The 17,970-nt window shown below is 38.3% G+C and overlaps 1 long non-coding RNA gene across 1 annotated transcript in view; it reads left to right on the top strand.

The window, feature by feature from the left end:
- The window catches only part of LOC128655400 (uncharacterized), a 47,047-nt gene extending 29,375 nt beyond the window's left edge, over positions 1–17,672 (top strand). Inside the window, exons 3-4 of the long non-coding RNA XR_008401779.1 lie at positions 10,544–10,624; positions 17,617–17,672. This is a non-coding gene — a long non-coding RNA (uncharacterized LOC128655400). The remainder of the gene's footprint in view (positions 1–10,543; positions 10,625–17,616) is intronic.
- The last annotated feature ends 298 nt before the right edge of the window (positions 17,673–17,970 follow it).

Here is a 17,970-nt window from a genome sequence, read left to right as displayed (position 1 = left end):
CTAACCTTACACTTATTAACCCCTAATCTGCCGCCTCTGCTATCGCTGACCCCTGCATATTATTATTAACCCCTAATCTGCCGCTCCGTACACCGCCGCAACCTACATTATCCCTATGTAGCCCTAATCTGCTGCCCATAACACCGCCGACCCCTATATTATTTTTATTAACCCCTAATCTGCACCCCACAACGTCGCCTCCACCTACCTACAATTCTTAACCCCTAATCTGCCCACCGGACCTCACCGCTACTATAATAAATGTATTAACCCCTAATCCGCCTAACTAACCCTATAATAAATAGTATTAACCCCTAATCTGCCCTCCCTACATCGCCGACACCTAACTTCAAGTATTAACCCCTAATCTGCCGACCGGACCTCACCGCTTCTCTAATAAATGTATTAACCCGTAAAGCTAAGTCTAACCTTAACACTAACACCCCCCTAAGTTAAATATAATTTAAATCTAATGAAATAAATTAACTCTTATTAAATAAATTAATCCTATTTAAAGCTAAATACTTACCTGTAAAATAAACCCTAATATAGCTACAATATAAATTATAATTATATTGTAGCTATTTTAGGATTAATATTTATTTTACAGGCAACTTTGTATTTATTTTAACCAGGTACAATAGCTATTAAATAGTTAATAACTATTTAATAGCTACCTAGTTAAAATAATTACAAAATTACCTGTAAAATAAATCCTAACCTAAGTTACAATTAAACCTAACACTACACTATCAATAAATAAATTAATTTAAATACCTACAATTATCTACAATTAAACCTAACACTACACTATCAATAAATTAATTAAATACAATACCTACAAATAAATACAATTAAATAAACTAACTAAAGTACAAAAAATAAAAAAGAACTAAGTTACAAAAAATAAAAAAATATTTACAAACATTAGAAAAATATTACAACAATTTAAAACTAATTACACCTACTCTAAGCCCCCTAATAAAATAACAAAGACCCCCAAAATAATAAATAAAAAAATGCCCTACCCTATTCTAAATTAAAAAAGTTCAAAGCTCTTTTACCTTACCAGCCCTCAAAAGGGCCTTTTGCGGGGCATGCCCCAAAGAAAACTGCTCTTTTGCCTGTAAAAGAAAAATACAACCCCCCCAACATTAAAACCCACCACCCACATACCCCTAATCTAACCCAAATCCCCCTTAAAAAAAACGAACACTACCCCCCTGAAGATCATCCTACCTTGAGTCGTCTTCACTCAACCGAGCCACCGATGGAACTGAAGAGGAGATCCGAAGCGGCAGAAGTGATCCTCCAAGGGGCGCTGAAGAAATCTTCCATCCGATGAAGTGATCCTCCAGGTGGCGCTGAAGAAGTCTTCTATCCAGGCGATGTCATCTTCCAAGCGGGGTCTTCAATCTTCTTTCTTCAGGATCCATCTTGCAGACCTCCCACGCGGAACATCCTGCTGGCCCGACGGACTACCGACGAATGAAGGCTCCTTTAGGGGACGTCATCCAAGATGGCGTCCCTCGAATTCCGATTGGCTGATAGGATTCTATCAGCCAATCGGAATTAAGGTAGGAAAATTCTGATTGGCTGATGGAATCAGCCAATCAGATTCAAGTTCAATCCGATTGGCTGATCCAATCAGCCAATCAGATTGAGCTTGCATTCTATTGGCTGTTCCGATCAGCCAATAGAATGCGAGCTCAATCTGATTGGCTGATTGGATCAGCCAATCGGATTGAACTTGAATCTGATTGGCTGATTCCATCAGCCAATCAGAATTCTCCTACCTTAATTCCGATTGGCTGATAGAATCCTATCAGCCAATCGGAATTCGAGGGACGCCATCTTGGATGACGTCCCTTAAAGGAGCCTTCATTCGTCGGTAGTCCGTCGGGCCAGCAGGATGTTCCGCGTCGGAGGTCTGCAAGATGGATCCTGAAGAAAGAAGATTGAAGACCCCGCTTGGAAGATGACATCGCCCGGATAGAAGACTTCTTCAGCGCCGCCTGGAGGATCACTTCATCGGATGGAAGATTTCTTCAGCGCCCCTTTGAGGATCACTTCTGCCGCTTCGGATCTCCTCTTCAGTTCCATCGGTGGCTCGGTTGAGTGAAGACGACTCAAGGTAGGATGATCTTCAGGGGGGTAGTGTTAGGTTTTTTTAAGGGGGGTTTGGGTTAGATTAGGGGTATGTGGGTGGTGGGTTTTAATGTTGGGGGGGTTGTATTTTTCTTTTACAGACAAAAGAGCAGTTTTCTTTGGGGCATGCCTCGCAAAAGGCCCAATTGAGGGCTGGTAAGGTAAAAGAGCTTTGAACTTTTTTAATTTAGAATAGGGTAGGGCATTTTTTTATTTTGGGGGTCTTTGTTATTTTATTAGGGGGCTTAGAGTAGGTGTAATTAGTTTAAAATTGTTGTAATATTTTTCTAATGTTTGTAAATATTTTTTTATTTTTTGTAACTTAGTTCTTTTTTATTTTTTGTACTTTAGTTAGTTTATTTCATTGTATTTATTTGTAGATATTGTATTTAATTAATTAATTTATTGATAGTGTAGTATTAGGTTTAATTGTAGATAATTGTAGGTAGTTTATTTAATTAATTTATTGATAGTGTAGTGTTAGGTTTATTTGTAACTTAGGTTAGGATTTATTTTACAGGTAATTTTGTAATTATTTTAACTAGGTAGCTATTAAATAGTTATTAACTATTTACTATCTATTGTACCTGGTTAAAATAAATACAAAGTTGCCTGTAAAATAAATATTAATCCTAAAATAGCTACAATATAATTATAATTTATATTGTAGCTATATTAGGGTTTATTTTACAGGTAAGTATTTAGCTTTAAATAGGAATAAGTTATTTAATAAGAGTTAATTTACTTCGTTAGATTTAAATTATATTTAACTTAGGGGGGTGTTAGGGTTAAGGTTAGACTTAGCTTTAGGGTTTAATACATTTATTAGAGAAGCGGTGAGGTCCGGTCGGCAGATTAGGGGTTAATAATTGTAGGTAGGTGGCGGCGACGTTGTGGGCGGCAGATTAGGGGTTAATAAATATAATATAGGGGTCGGCGGTGCTAGGGGCAGCAGATTAGGGGTACATAGGGATAACGTAGGTGGCGGCGGTGTGCGGTCGGCAGATTAGGGGTTAAAATTTTTTAATAGAGTGGCGGCGCTGTGGGGGGGCCTCGGTTTAGGGGTACATAGGTAGTTTATGGGTGTTAGTGTACTTTAGAGCACAGTAGTTAAGAGCTTTATGAACCGGCGTTAGCCCAGAAAGCTCATAACTACTGACTTTTTTCTGCGGCTGGAGTTTTGTCGTTAGATTTCTAACGCTCACTTCAGCCACGACTCTAAATACCGGCGTTAGAAAGATCCCATTGAAAAGATAGGATACGCAATTGACGTAAGGGGATCTGCGGTATGGAAAAGTCGCGGCTGGAAAGTGAGCGTTAGACCCTTTCCTGACTGACTCTAAATACCAGCGGGCGGTAAAAACCAGCGTTAGGAGCCTCTAACGCTGGTTTTGACGGCTAACGCCAAACTCTAAATCTAGCCGTAAATGTTTAATACTTTAATATTATACTGTTGAATAAAGATTTTTGCTATTTTATGTAAGTAACCTTCATGCAGCTTGGAAATACTTTGCGCTACATAACAGTGTTATTGGTGCATTTTTCTAGTTTAATTTTAAACCTAGAAGATTATCATATTGAAAGTCTCAGCCAAGAAAGTGAATTTATTGTATATTTTTTTTGTACTCTTTTATGTATATTTGTTTATTCTATAATCAATGACATTTTTGTTCATATAACACAACGACACAATGTTTAAGTTGTATGTTTGTTGTGGTTGAATCACTGGATTCTTTTCCACTATTGTATATTTTTATGTATGTCTATGTGGAAGGAGTCAAGAGGACAGTGAACACCTTGTAGTTATAATTTCTTCTGTAGTTGGCCAATAAATTAGCAAGCGTGAACACTGGTTGACTGGATTAACACCTTGTTTACTGCAATTGTTTTTCAATATCCTAACTCCACCCACCACTCGCCTTATTTGGAAAAGCCTATCCAGACTTGTTCTTGGAGTAAACAGGGCTAGCCACTGTAATATTGTTGCCAAAGCATGCTTTGTTTAGCAGGTCCTGTCCAATCATCTCTGCTGAAACCAATAAAGGACAGGTATGTGGCAGAGTAAGGCTTGCAACGCATGTCATGTGCACTTTAACTCTACTCTAATATTTATTTATTATATTATTATTATGTGTTATAAATACTTACTAATATTGATTGTGAATATCCAAATTCATATTTGAATTTGAATTTTTGTTTACACTTCATAAAGCTAATGTATTTAACGTTGCAAATAAAAAAATACACAGCTATGGGAGGTGAATGTATGTTCAGAATAACTTAATTTACATAAACCAAGCATTCATTTCAAAAGAAAGTCGGTTACACAGTACCTGTATAAATCTGTTGACAAGATTGTGAATTTATAAGTTTTTACATTTATGTTTTCTACTTTTATCAATTGTTTAACTTGGCTCATAATAAACTGGTCAAAATCTCTAAAAATCGGCAAAACTCTTGTCTCCTAATAGATACATTTCCTAACTTGTATTAGCAATATTGTGAACACTTTTGACCACTTATTTATTTTTGTTGTTTCTGTTTATACAAGTGTATCTAAGATAGACTTCAGACTTTTATTTTTCTGTCGCTACCTACCAGTCTTCTATTAAAGGTCATGCAAACCTTTTCCTGGCAAGGTAGCAGTTGATCCTAACTGCAGTTGATCCTAACTGCAATCCTTCCTGATGTGGATGGTATCCACATCAGGATGAATACCCATACGTTTTACTATTGCTTTTCTATTGTGAGAAGGGTGATGAGAGATTGCAGGCTAATTGGATAAGCAGTATGGATGTTTAAAAGGTTGTGGTCACCATACTTGAATTGCAACTTCAGAGTTAGCCAAGCTGGACCTACAATTCTTGTATTCTCATCTATTGGAAGATAAGGTTTCAAGTTCAAACAACAGAATATGTAAGACTTGTTCTTCATAGGACAACATTCAGATAAGTGGTCTAAAGACTGCTGCTCCATAACCTGTCCGCCTGCTCTGAGGCGGCGGACAGAAATCAACAGATATCAACCCGATCGAATACGATTGGGTTGATTGACACCCCCTACGATTGGCCGCAAATCTGCAGGGGACGGTATTGCACCAGCAGTTCACAAGATCTGCTGGTGCATTGATAAATGCCAAAAGCATATGCTGTCGGCATTTATCGATGTGCAGCGGACATGATCCGCAATATCGGATCATGTCTGCTCGCACAATGATAATTCGGCCCCCATGTGTGAATCTGATGGACTTGTTCACTGTTAAAATTTGTCAACCCTACTGTCTCTTATTCATCATTATAGAATGTAATATCCTTTATTTATTCATTATTGTTGAGCCCTTATCTTAGGAACTGTTAACTACATTTTTTACATTTTGCGTTACAGTACAAATTTTATTTTCTCACTAGCACATAACATGAATGATAGAGAATCAGATTATTCTGTTTTATCTTTGAGTTTTCCTCCACTGATACAGCACTGTTTTAAGTGATATCTGTTTATCTGCCATGGTTACTGTAGAAGTTTTGGATATACAGTATGTTTTCTATTAGTTTAATATCAGTGCAGGACATATCAGTTCTGAACATTTCAGATTAAAAGTATGGTAATGGGGGCAAGGTATGTGCCCAGTTATGCAAATTTATTTATGGCACTTTGAGAAGATCTTTATATTTATTTTTTGCCAAAATATCTGAGCACAAGGCATATTTATTCCTCACTGCTACATTGATGATTTTTTTTTTTTTTTTTTTTTTTTTTATTGGGAATGTAGCCAAAGAAAACTTTCTAAAATATATTGAATTAATAGTAATGGATGCTAACAATTTTGGTGTATGGATATCTGTCATTTAAAACCCTGGGTTAGAAATGTCCAGGACAATTTTATCTCTTAAGGCAGAACTGAAAAAATAAAGATTATTTTTATGCCCAAGCAGAAAGAACAATTTGAAACATTATGAAAAGAGGGAAATAAATAATATTTTGACAAAGTTATAAATATGGATACAAAAATAGATGTTACGGGGAGTGGAGCCGGCCGGCGACCATCATGGCCGCATTGTGATGTAGCTCCGGATCGTGGGCGGCTTCCAAGACTATTATTCCTGACACCGGGTACAGATCTTCGGCTATAATATCCATAATCACAGACCCGACAGCTGAGAGCACCTCATGGGGTAATTAAAACCAGAAAACGAGCAGCGGAATGCTCCATTTTTTTACCCGAGGCCTACCAAAATTGTGCAGTATGGAAAGTGCATCACGGGCCACATTATGAGCTGATTCTGAATAGCCTGCATATCACACCAACAATAGGGGATATAACTATAAGGGCCCTTGGCAAACTTCTCTGAGCCACAAAGATAAATCAGGGCACACAACCTAAAATAAGGGGCATTTCTGACAACCGCCATTATATATGCCAGTGAAAGACATATTCAACGGAATGAGCTGAATTGTTGTGCAGTATTTTGCCCTTTTTATTAAAATTTAATACAGGTCTGATTTAAAATACACAAGAACTTCCTTAAAGCACCTCAAACCTTATAACAACTCAGCGTGGCAGTAAACACCTGTAATCACTAACCACATAAACTTGCTGCAAGCACTCCTGACACAGATTTTTACTTCAAATCAAATATAGGAGACAATAGCATTTGTGCTTGGAAGATAAATATCCCTTACCCTGCAAGGAAATACTGCTACTGAGCTTCCATTCAATCTTTTTACAAATAAGCTCCTACTACACACCTACTCTATCCAAGATGGCGTCTAGAAGGGCTACACATCCCGACAAATCCAGCAAAGGACCTCCAACAGCAGGTACTAGAATGAGCAACTTTTTTAAAGTACTGGAATCAGCCGCCACAGACCCTGAAAACTCACAAGCCTCAGAAGCTGTGTCTGAAGACATATTCTCCGTCATCCACTTTGACTAGAGCAGACATCTTTAATTTGCCAACAAAAGCTGATTTTGCATCCTTTTTCATGAAAGTGGAGAAACTCATCAAAGATGGACACTCAGAGGTTAAAAAAGATTTATCAGACCTCAGTGATAGAGTTGTGCAAATTGAGGACAACATGGAACAATATAACAATGACATAGATCTTCAAAACTGCAGGATTCAAGTGCATGATACACAAATCCAACAGTTACAAACTCAAGTAGAGGATTTGGACAATAGAGGAAGGTGTCAAAACCTAAGAATTAGATGAATCTCAGAAAAAATAACCCCTAATCTTCTGCAAGAACACCTTCAGCGGCTTGTCAGTATATGGCTGAGTTATAACACAATATATTTAATAATTATTTTTTAAAATATACCCCCAATAAAAATGCATATACCAAGACAATAAAATTAATATAAATTCCTGAATTCTTTTTCTTAGTTAATATCTATAAACACATTGAAATATATTTGTAGGAACCAGAATATGAGTCAAACTATACAGTGTTTATATTATTAGAATATGCTATACTCTTTACAAAGTAAACCAAATTGTAACTTATAACTAACCTTATTCACATTGAATTGCATTACAATATCACACTGAAACCATAATATAAACCACTAACATTCAAACTGGTACAACTTTAACAGTGCTTAATTAAACAATAGGACAATATACACTCTAATTGAAACACCAGAAGTTATTTTTATATATATATATATATATATATATATATATATATATATATATATATATATATATATATATATATATTCTATATGTAAACAGTCAGTTTAAATGCCAATTTCTCTAAGCTGAAATAAATTCTTAGTTACTTACAATTAAGACCAGTTCTAAGATATATATATTTGCCAGGATAAACTACTTGGCACTAATGATTAGTTTAAAAAAAATCCCAGGCTATGAAATACTAGTTTAAAATACAATTGTTCTTTTAAGTCTGCTAATTACAGCAACAAGGAGTGTTGTTTTAAAATTACCTATATTTAGCAATCTCTTAATACTTTACCCAAAATGACCAAAATCAAATATTCATTTTCAAAACTTTTTTGTCCACCCTCATATGAAAATACGTGTTTTTGCAATGGATAAGGAAGGTATGGCCCAATTTGCTTATAGTTTTACTGTGTACCACGCAACAGTTTTCAGTCAATCTAGCAAAAATCAGCAGTAGCCTTTTTCCTATCTTGCATTAAGCTTATATTGTCTAATCATTGGTGAGGATATTTGAGGCCCTTACAGAAACTGATCATCTCATTGGTCACCTGGGAAGCATCTCTGATTGACCCTAGGCGATGCATGGTTACTATGGAAAAACATCTTTTAACAGTCAAATCTTTTGGCTGTAATACTGGATTTTGGCCATCGGGGGCAGCAGACAGAGACAAACAGTTTCCTTTTAATTTCTATACAGTAACAACATTTCAAATATCCTATAAAAATGATTATTTAAATCATTATAATCTCTTGTATCAATCGCTTACAATATTAATTATAGATGGGCTAATATCATATGATTTTTCTGATTACCCCAATACCAAACACATTTTGTTTTTAACATCATATTACTACTATCCCAAAATCCATTCAAAATGTCACCTGGTCATTTTCCCACATTTATATACAAACACAGCACGTTTCATATTCAGTACACCTCTTTATGGGACAACCATGTGTGTATTTATTAAACATGCCTGAAAAATAAAAGATTAGGTTATTTATATTTTTCATTTAGCAGACATTCATATTTAATATTATACGAACAGACAATTTCATATCCATTAATGTTCTTCCTGTCATTTTCCATTAGCTTCCTGGAACACAGAGAAATTGTATTTTTTTTGGAATAACTTAAACATTTTATATATACTAATTTATTTCAATCTGAATTGCATTATAGACATGTAATGACATGTCTAAGGTATATATTAAATATTCTGCTTTCAAAAGTACACAGGCTAAGGTATTTTGAAATCTTAAATCCGGGTCAGATGTGTATGGAGCTCAACAGGGAATCATTTAACATGTAGTTGGTAAAAGCTACAATTTCTTGAAGATATTTGTGGATTCAAACATTCTCACAGATGGACCGGCTGTTTTTTTTTAGATAAGAAAAAATTATTTATCCAGGCTTCCTTTGAAATGGATAATTGGGATCTTTTGGCTTGTGATCTTCTTTAAGACCTGGAATATACAGATGACTAACTTTTTGGAAACCATCTGTCTTTTTATACAACAGTCTAAGCCTTTGTTCTCACTTGGATGCATTGTAATTTTGCATACTGAGTGGGGGAGGATTGTAGTCTACAGTGAATAGAACTGTTGTAAATAGTCTCATAAGCAGTTTCACAAAGCAAATAAAATATGAGTTCTTGGGCTTATCATAAATCTATGTGCAGATAAATATATATGCATATATATATATATATATATATATATATATATATATATATATATATATATAATTCAATAATACTCAGTTGCCCTGACAGGCTATTCAACATCCTACTGAAGGATGACACTTTAAATTTACCTATGGAAAGGGCACACCAGGCATTGCGCCCCAAACCTCCAGATGACAATCCTCCTAGGGACATAATCCTTAAATTTTACAGCTTTAAAGATAAAGAGACAATAATGTTAGCCTCCAGTAGGCTACATCAAGTTAGCTTTGAAGGAGATGCACTTCAGATATATGCTGACCTTAGCACAATTACGCTAGAAAAAAGAAGAGGTCAGGTATCTGACCAACCATCTACAAGACCTTAAAATTCCATACAGATGGGGATTTGCCTTTGGCCTCAAGGTACTTCAGAACTCCAAAATAATAACATACCGGTCTCCTGATGATCTGGGGCAATTCTGCAAAAGCCTAAAGATTCCAGCTCCAACCATACCCTCCCCTAGATCTGCTGACACCGCAGAAAAGTCCCCAACACCTTCGTCGCTAAAGCAACAACGTTCCAACTGGAACCCAATCCAAAGGAAAAGCACTAAAGTGGCCACACAAGCAAACCAAGAAATTGAGGACCCTACCTGAACTACATTTCCACCTAATTAGAATGTAATAAGAGACTCACTTTGGTGAGGTATATGTGTATCTTTAAACCACATTTTGCTGAATTTCCCAAATACTCCCCTCATATTCTTTCCCTCTTTTTACATCACCCCCAACATATCCAATTGTGCCGAACACGGCTACTGTTTGACCCCATAACATTCTTCCTGGTACGAAACTCAATAACCCCAATCAGATGGAAATTGCCCATCTTAGTGACACTTCAAAGTCACTATGTTACCCCCCCCACTAGATTAAAATATTTTTCTAAGTATTAACTTCAGTTTTGTTTGTTGTTAATTTGTAATTCGGTTGTATTTGGGATTGAATGATGCATTTACATGTTTTTCCCTTGTCTATTCACAGATGAACGACTCTTGCTTATGCATCTGCTCAAAATTGTTTGTCTTTATCTACCTCTTCCCACCAATGAGACAAGATCATCCGGTAAGCCTGCAACCATGCACACACTACATAAAAGCCTTAGCTCTGTATGCCAACCCCACATATATCCCCTCTTAGCCCTACAAGCTCACGACCCCACCATCCAACATGGTCACTCCTGAGATAGCAATCATTACCCAAAATGTTAAAGGAGTAAACTCCCCAACAAAGAGATCCATATCCTTAAACTGGTTTTATAAACACAAGGGAGATATCATTTTTGTGCAAGAGGCGCATTTTCTCAAAACCTCGGAGCCTAAATTCTCATCCAAACATTTCTCTACAGGCTACTTTAACTCGAACACTACAAAATGTAATGGGGTGGGTATCCTTCTACACCGTAATATGCCATTCCAGGTCACACATGAACTTTCTGATAATGAGTGGAGATATCTCATCCTGGTGGGGACCCTTTATAGCCACTCTATTACTTTGGTTAATATTTATGCCCCAAAAACAGTTGTTGGAGTGATGATGGGAGTAGCCAAAGGAACTATATTTTTTGCAGGCGATTATAACAATGCAATGAAACCACCCCTAGACTGCTCTAATAAAAGAGGAACCCTACCCAAAAGCTCATTAGGGGCAGTTTCTAACTCCTTACGTGAAGCAACTCTAATCAATATTTGGAGAATACATCACCCCATGCAGAAAACATTTATATTCTATTCTAATCCTTGTAAATCATATTCGAGGATCGACTACATCTATATTGATCAAAATAGCCTCCCTCTAGCCCAATCCTCTGAAATACTCCCAACCCCTTGGTCAGACCACTCCATGGTCTCATTGTCCTTAACCTGGACAGATAAACCCCTCATAGACCACTGTTAGCGGCTTGATGAAAATCTACTGCAACAACCTCCTATAATGGAAAAGCTTACGTGTACCCTTACAGACTATTTTCAGCATAATACGTCCACTTCTCTACCAAATAGCTTAATCTGGGAGGCTCATAAAGCCGTTATCAGGGGCAAATTCATAAAAAAAAATCTATCCTCATAAAAAATTACAATATCTTTTATAATAACTTAATCCAACAACTTCGAAAATGCGAAGCCGCACACATGCAATCACCTACAGATCCTCATTGCACTACACAACTACTCAAAATTAGAAGGGAATTAAATTTACTACTAAGCAAAGATGCGCACAGAAAGGCACTGCGCCTCAGGAAACTATAGTTTACAGAAGGTAACAAGACAGGATCTCTTCTTGCTAGAGCCCTTAAGACTAGAATAAACAGTAACTATATTCGCAAAATAGCCTCTCCGTTGGACCCCACAAAACATATATTTGATAGTAGGACCATTGCTGACACTTTCCGAACCTTCTATAATAACCTTGATAACATACCCCCTTCTGACACTTAAGCAGACCGTTCAGCAATGAACCAATATATATATGAGTCGGGCATACAAGTATTACCAGACAAACTAGCTAATCAGTTAGATGAACCTATAACTGCCCAAGAAGTTGCTGCAGCAATAAAAAACACCCCCATGAATAAAAGCCCAGGACCCGATGGTTTAGCAGCACTATATTATAAATGGTTCCAACATATCTTAGTCCCACATCTAACAAAATTATTTAATTCCCTTGACAATACTGACCACTTTTCACCAAGCATACTGGAAGCACATATATCAATTATCCCTAAACCAGGGAATACCCCCACAGATCCAAGTAGCTATTGCCCAATCTCTCTGCTAAATGGAGATATAAAAATCTATGCCAAAATCCTCGCACAACGTATTAATAAAATACTACCCACTCTTATCTATGTGGACCAGGCAGGCTTTTTTCCGCTCTGGGAGGCCAGGGACAATACGATCCGTGTGTTGCATCTCATGGAATATGTGAAAACACATCAAATTCCCGCGGTCCTGGTCTTGACGGACGCTGAAAAAAGCCTTTGATGGGCTAAACTGGAAATTTCTCCATGGCATCCTTAGACAATTCGGTTTTGGCAACATTATGATACAACGAATATCTCGCTTATACTCAAGCCCCACAGCTAAAATACGTACAAATGGAGTCCTCTCACAAAGTTTCCCCATTAGCAACGGTACCCGTCAAGGATGCCCTCTTTCTCCTCTCCTCTTCATACTTACTATGGAGGTTTTGGCAAATTGCATACGGAATAATCCTAACATACATGGAATCCAAAAAGGCGCACACTCGTATAAGATAGCCATGTTCGCGGATGATGTCCTGCTTACCTTATCCTCCCCCACCCTTTCCCTTTCAGCACTAATTTCTGAATTTGACAGATTTAGCAATTTTTCCCATTTCCTTATTAATTAAAGTAAATCAGAAATACTAAATTTATCCATGCAGATTGTGCAAATTTACAACACATATGTCCACTCAAGCTTCAAACCTCACATCTGAAATACTTGGGAGTGGTGTTATCACCAGATCATCAGCGATTATTCTCTCTAAATTATACCCCCCTACTTAAATCAATACATCATTCTTTCTCAGTGTGGAAATATAAACCCTTGTCCTGGTGGGGGAGGATACAGTCAGTCAAAATATCAGTTCTTCCTAAAATCCTGTACATCCTACAAGCCATGCCTATAGCATTACCCAAATCCTTTCTCCAGCTTCTACAAACATCGATTAACTCCTTTATCTGGGGCAAGGCTCGACCCCGCATCAACAAAAACACAATGTATAGAACGTTGCAAAATGGAGGCTTAGGCCTGCTGAATATCCACTTATATTATCACGCAACTATAATTCAGAAAATATTTGTAATGCTCATGGGATAGTCCACTATCAGACCGAACTCGGCCAGTAGTCTTCTTATCCCAGCATCGAGCCGGAATGATAGGGGATATCCCAGAGTAGAGAAAGTTTGCAAGATGAGGTAGCGGTACTTACTATAGGCAGGATAGTCTTTGATGACAGCAAGCAGGAAATCAGAGGAAGGTGGTTCAAGGGTAAACCACTAGAATGGTCAGGCAGGCAGGGTTTGGCAACAGTAAGGCAGTCCAAAGGTAAACCACTAGAATGGTCAGGCAGGCAGGGTTTGGCAACAGTAAGGCAGTCCAAAGGTAAACCACTAGAATGGTCAGGCAGCAGGGTTTGGCAACGGTAAGGCAACCCAGTATATTAGGGGTTAAGCAAACAGAGTAGTCAGACAGGCAGAGTTTGTTAACAATGAGGCAATCCAGTACTTTAGGGGTTAAGCAAGCAGAGTGGTCAGACAGACATAGTTCATCAACAGTAAGGCAATCCAGTACTTTAGGGGTTAAGCAGGCAGAGTAGTCAGACAGGCAGAGTTCATCAACAGTAAGGCAATCCAGTACTTTAGGGGTTAAGCAGGCAGAGTAGTCAGACAGGCAATAACGTAATGGCAATCCATTATACAATAACCAAGACACCCAGGAGCACACAGAGTAACACTTATACTTGGGCAGTGATAGGTAGAAAGTGCACTACAGGAGATCCTGACCGGCTTCACAGTGAGAGGAGCTTGCGGCGATGACGTCACCGCCGCACGCAAAAGGAGCCGACACAGCCCTTGACAACAAGCAGGGAAGCAGGCGCCGCGCCCCTAGCATTGACTAGAGTGGCACGGCGTGACAATATTGGATTGGCACTGCAGAGAAAGTTCAAAAGCTTGGGTGACACTTGACTCCCACCTGCTTAAATCCCCCACGCCATGACCTCTATGTTGGCTCCCAAAACACAAGCGCACACCTGCATGTGCTTCTTCCCCCTGTATAGGCAAGACTTTACCACATGGGACTACCTAATCAAAATAAACCCAGTCCTTTCCACTCCATTTTCCCCGGTATTCCCAAATATAGAATTTATGGGAGGATATGAGACACATAAAAAGGAACACATAGTACACAAACTTTCTGATTCAGTCCCCATCGCGCACCTGATAGATCAAGGTAAACTGAAGAACCAAACTGACATACAACACACTTTATTTGGCTCTTTCTCAACCTGGCTTAGATATTCTCAACTTCACCACTTTATTCACAAATCCCTGCACAGGCAGGATCTACTTAGACCTCCTACCCCCTTGGAGCAAGTCTGCCTTTCTGACGCGATTGCTATGGGCTCCCTCTCAATTGCAAAATCCTTGCTACATAATGCTTAATCTTTGTCTCTCCCTTCCTACACTACCCAATGGCATAGAGATCTAGGCACCGTTTTAGATACCAAACAACTGCGAAAATGTATTCTAAACACAGGCAAATCTTCCACTTCTCCCAAAATTCTTGAACTCAACTTCAAGATTATACTTTGTTGGTATCTCACCGAAGTTAGACTTAGAAACATATGACCGGCCTCCTCAGCATTCTGCTTGAGAGGATGCAATATAGAGAACATGACCCAATTGTGGTGGCGATGTAGCAAACTAGCTGCCTTCTGGCAGGGCGTTGAAACTACACTACAAACTACAACTACACTAGTGCGAAATTGTTAATAGCCCTCCATTGGAAGTCGCAGCAAACACCTATACTAAACCTGTGGCTTATTAAAACAGATGAGCTCATATCCCTTGAAGAATATGGCTACTATAAGAGAAATAAATCCACATTCTTCAGCGATGTTAAATTTTACTGGGAATCATTTTATTCTCCATATAAAACCCCAAACGCAAACGACAACCCACAGATTTCCATACCCAATCCCTCAGGCACATAAAACATGGTTGCAGGCAATAGACCTTTTCTTTAGAGTCTAACACATTTTACCATGCTGGCTCGTCTACAATCTTACCTTGAACAGCTGCATCTGTGAAACTGTTCTTTTCTCCATTTCCCTCCAAGTTACTTTGTTACCCTCCTATATCCTTCCCCTATTTTTTCTATGGCTGTATAGATTATTTACATGAGGCAATGAGCCTAGGCTAAGCATCAAAAGACTATAACAATGTTTGATTGCTGACTTTCATCCACATATAAGGACCTGAAAAACCTATAAGTGTCACTATGTTTACTTGGTCCACTTGATACAACAATATCAAGCCTTGTCAGCCCTATTTGATATAGAAAACCTATATCAGGCAACTCACTACTACATGCAAAGAGCTGCCACCCCAGACATGTGCCGTATGCCATAGCCAAGGGGCAACTCATAAGGGCCAAACGGAATTGTTCCGAGGCCAATGAGAGTGCCAACCAAATGATGGAAGTGAGGAAACGTTTGTCCCAGAGAGGCTACCCAAGAAAAGTAATAAATAGGGCTCAAAGAGAGGTGGATAAAATGGACAGACGTGATCTGTTAAGGGATAAACCAAACCAGGTAAATGGGAAGGCCCAGAAGGGGGTCACATTTGTCACTGAATACAGTGCGCAATATGAGGAAGTATGCAGAATCGTCAAATACCATTTTGGTATGTTAATAGCAGACGATAGACTTACACAATGTGTCAAAGAAGGGCTCAGATGCTCATATCGACGAAACAAGAGCTTAGGTAACATATTGTCCCCAACAGTTTTACCAAAGACCATCACTCAGGGGAGTGCCTGGCTTAGTTGTAAAGGCTCCTACAAATGTGGAAGTTCAAGATGTGGAGCATGTGACTATCTAACTGTGTCAGATCATTTTACCTCTACTACAACAGGGAAGACCTATGAGATTAATTTCTGTCTCAATTGCACATCTACTTTTGTCATCTACTGTGTAACCTGCACAGTATGTGGAAAACAGTACATCGGGCTCACCACTAGGGACATTAGAACAAGAATAATTGAGCACTTGTCTACCATTAGAATAGGCAAAGCGACTACCCCGGTGGTGCATCATTTTGCTCACATTCATAAGAAAGATCTTACTTGTTTTTCATGGCAACCAATAGATATGGTTCCTAGACCAAAAAGAGGGGGTGACCGTGGAGTAACCCTATCTAAAAGGGAAATGTTGTGGATCCTAAAAATAGATACCAGAATACCAAAAGGCCTGAACTCAGAGTTCGACCTTATAAACTATTGGGAATAATGTTCCCCCGATCTTTTACAAAACATTAAAAATACCTCTCAAAAACATACTTAAACCCCCCCCAAAAAAGCCCCACAAACCCCCCCCTATTAACACAACCTCTATGATGTACTAACATGTAATAGACATTTAAGGGCAACCAATAGATTCAACATCATGTCTCACAGATAAACATGGCATAATCCATAATTATGTATTGGGTGCGTTTCAATGACTATAACCTACTACCCAGCGTTTTGTTATTATAATAATAATTGTTGCATGATTTTAAGCTTGATAGGCCTTTGTGGCATCAAAGCGCTGGATAGAGCTTATATGCAGGTGAATGTTCTATTGCAAGGAGTTTTATATACGTATATATATTTCATTTGTCTATAGTTACAACTTCTAGTATCCTTATGTGTACTGATGCATAGATCTGTGAGACATTATGTTATACTATATTATACTTAATGTCTCTTGAAATATACTGTTGTAATACATTTGTCTGATATATCTTGAGACCACTATATTCACACTATTTTAGCCCAAGTGACGATAGCAAACAGTTGTATTATGTATTTAACATTATAACTTATTCAAATAGAAGGCCGTTACTGTAGGCTATAAACATGACGTGATAAACTGTGACTGTGGTCTGAAGGTAGCAAATATAAGAACTTATACAACGCTTATGGTAGACGATTCATTTCTTGTGTATAACTTTATGTGTTTCTAAAATATCTACATAGATTCAATATGTTATTAAGGATTAATTCTGTTTTTTCACCTCCGGAACATGGGGGGTTAAATGTAAATTTCTCTGGGCGTATTGTTGTTTTTAATGATATGTCCTTTTTAACCAATGGTGTTGTTTCTAATTTTGTATATAAAGCACACCTGTGGCTGGCATAGTATGCTTTGATTACGGCTATGCCGAAACGCGTAAGCCTGCCAGCCAGAGGTATCCCATCTCTATCCATTTGATTTGACTATATGTCCTGTTTTTAATAACCCAAATAAAGGTTATGTTTTATTTACGCTAGCGCTCTATGTTCTTTCTTTTGTGGTGGATTTCCTTGCCCTGAGAGCGCTAGTGTCCCTGCATTGCTTGCTGCAAATGATCCCCCAGAGCATTCAGTAACATTACTACGCTGAACGCTGAGCACAGAACGCACTAAGCCCAGTGGAGCCCCAGTATTGGTCTGTACAAAAAGGCGCAGGAAAGGCAGCCGGAGGATTGGAGGATTCCGAGTGGAGGCGTTTGAGTGATGGCGTGCGTGGTACCTGTCTAAGCTATCCGGTTGGAGGATCATCTGTTGTAACTTGGACACACCCCCTGGTGGGCGCGGAAACACAGTGCCTCTGGAAAAGTGCCGGGTAGCGGTGGACGAGATACG

The sequence above is a fragment of the Bombina bombina genome, chromosome 4 (genome assembly GCF_027579735.1).
Source record: "Bombina bombina isolate aBomBom1 chromosome 4, aBomBom1.pri, whole genome shotgun sequence".
Lineage (NCBI taxonomy): Eukaryota > Metazoa > Chordata > Amphibia > Anura > Bombinatoridae > Bombina > Bombina bombina.
The sequence above is the reverse complement of the archived record's forward strand: the minus strand, read 5'-3'. Positions and strand labels throughout refer to the sequence as shown.